Below are 2,232 nucleotides of genomic sequence, written 5' to 3'. Positions count from 1 at the left end.
TCGGGCAGGACAGAGAGCCCCGGAATCTGACGTGGAGAGCTGCGTGTACGTCCCCATCAGGAGGCGGTCCCCACCTCCGCGGCTCTCCCCTTGCGGGGAGCGGCAGCCCAGCCGGCAGCCGCAGGGCCTCAGGGAAGACACCAGGCTGGGCCCCCGCGGCACAGCGGGGGCACGTCCCCCGCACTCACGCGACTTAGGGACGGCTGCTGGAGACTGCTGCGGCCACCCTGCTGCCGGGTTTCTGGAGGGCTTCCTGGAAGCAGCGTCCACACCAAGCCCTTGGAAGGCCCAGGCGACGGAGGAGCCGGTCAGGCAGGGGCCGAGGACGGTGAGAGGCCGGGCGGGAAGGAGCGTGTCAGGCAGGGGCAGAGGACGGTGACCGGCCGGGCGGGGAGGAGCCGGTCAGGCGGGGGCCCAGGACAGTGACGGGCCTGGCCGGGGAGGAGTGCGTCAGGCAGGGGCAGAGGAGACGGGCTGGGTAAGGGTTAGGGTTACAGTTAGGGCACAATTCACAATCCCAAAGACGTGGAAGCGACCCGAGTGCCCATCCATCCAGGAGTGCATCAATAAAATGTGGCGCGTGGACACCACGGAGTGCCATTCGGCTGTGAGGAGCAGCGGTGAGAGGGCGCCTCTCGTGTTCTCCTGGCCAGAGCTGGAACCCGTTCCAGGAAGCCAAGTATCCCAAGAATGGACACACGAGCACCACGTGAGCGCGCTCACCAGCAAATTGGTACGAACGGATGGACGCCTAAGTGGACAGAGAGGAATCACCTTCATCGGGTGGGTGTCGGGCGGGCGGGTGGGGGGAGGGGAGGGGCATACACATCCATTAGGCATGGGGTGGGTGCGCACCGACTGGGGGATGGGCGCACTTGAAGCTCTGACCCGAGGGGGGAGGCTTGGAGAGGGCAAGGCACCCGACCTTAACATTGGTACCCCCACAATACGCTGGAACAACATGAGAGGTATATGAATAAGAACACAGGGGGGGCCGGGCGCGGTGGCTCACGCCTGTAATCCTAGCTCTCTGGGAGGCCGAGGCGGGCGGATTGCTCCAGGTCAGGAGTTCGAAACCAGCCTGAGCAAGAGCGAGACCCCGTCTCTACTAAAAATAGAAAGAAATTAATTGGCCAACTAATATATATAGAAAAACACAGCCGGGCGTGGTGGTGCATGCCTGTAGTCCCAACTACTCGGGAGGCTGAGGCAGCAGGATTGCTTGAGCCCGGAGATTGAGGTTGCTGTGAGCTAGGCTGACGCCATGGCACTCACTCTAGCCTGGGCAGCAAAACGAGACTCTGTCTCAAAAAAAAAAAAAAAAGAACACAGGGGGGAGGGCGGCACGGGCAACACATGTCACCTGAATACTTGTACTCCCATCATCTGCTTGAAAAGAGAGAGAAAAGAAAATGCAATCCTAGAGGTAAGAGACACTTTTTAAAAATAATGAATCCGAAGAGAAAAGTAAAAGGAGGCCTGTGGAGCAGGTCTGGGTGTGACTCCGGATCCCCCAACATCAGGTGCCACCACCAAAGATTCCTGCGTGTAGCCCATAGAACCCCAAAAGCAACGGGACGAGTTCTGGTCACATACTCCCTCAAAATGACATCCTGGCCTTCTTCTGGAACTCCCTCCCCTCTCAGACTCTCAAGGTTTCCTCCAGCGTGTCGGTTCCCACAGAGCAGACCTTTGGTCTGAGACCTGACAGTCCAGATGCCACGCATGCTGCCGCGTGGCGGCGGTGTCGCGGCTTGGGACAAGAGGAGGCCCCACGGTGCGGGCTGGGGCGCCAGGCACCGCGCGGGCGCTGAGGGTGGGGGTGACCCCCACCCCGGGCCGCCGCCTCGCTCCCAGAAAGGGGACAGAACAAGAGGCAAGAAAAAAAAAAAAAAAAAAAGCAGCAGCCTGTGGCACCCGGTATTCCCAGGCGGTCTCCCATCCAAGTACTAACCAGGCCCGACCCTGCTTAGCTTCCGAGACCAGACGAGATCGGGGGCGTTCAGGGTGGTGTGGCCCTAGACGGCGGCGGAGGGCGCCCCTGCCCCGCTCGAGAAGCCGAGCCTCTCTGCGCTTCCCCGCCGCCGCCTCCCGCCCCAGGCCCCGCGCCGGGCGGGGCCGGGCCGGCCGGGTCCCGCGGGCTGCCAGGGACGGGGGTGATGGGCGGGGCGGGGCGGGGGGCTGTCTCTCTATACACACACACACACACTCACACTCACTCACACTCACACA

At 62.2% G+C, this 2,232-nt stretch overlaps 1 non-coding gene across 1 annotated transcript; it reads right to left on the bottom strand.

Annotated features, from left to right (window-relative positions):
• Window positions 1–1,905: 1,905 nt before the first annotated feature.
• LOC142873886 (5S ribosomal RNA) lies at window positions 1,906–2,024 on the bottom strand. Its single transcript, XR_012921859.1, has one exon. It is a non-coding gene; the product is annotated as a 5S ribosomal RNA (ribosomal RNA).
• Window positions 2,025–2,232: the final 208 nt, after the last annotated feature.

Source organism: Microcebus murinus, chromosome 11 (assembly GCF_040939455.1).
Source record: "Microcebus murinus isolate Inina chromosome 11, M.murinus_Inina_mat1.0, whole genome shotgun sequence".
NCBI lineage: Eukaryota > Metazoa > Chordata > Mammalia > Primates > Cheirogaleidae > Microcebus > Microcebus murinus.
The sequence above is the reverse complement of the archived record's forward strand: the minus strand, read 5'-3'. Positions and strand labels throughout refer to the sequence as shown.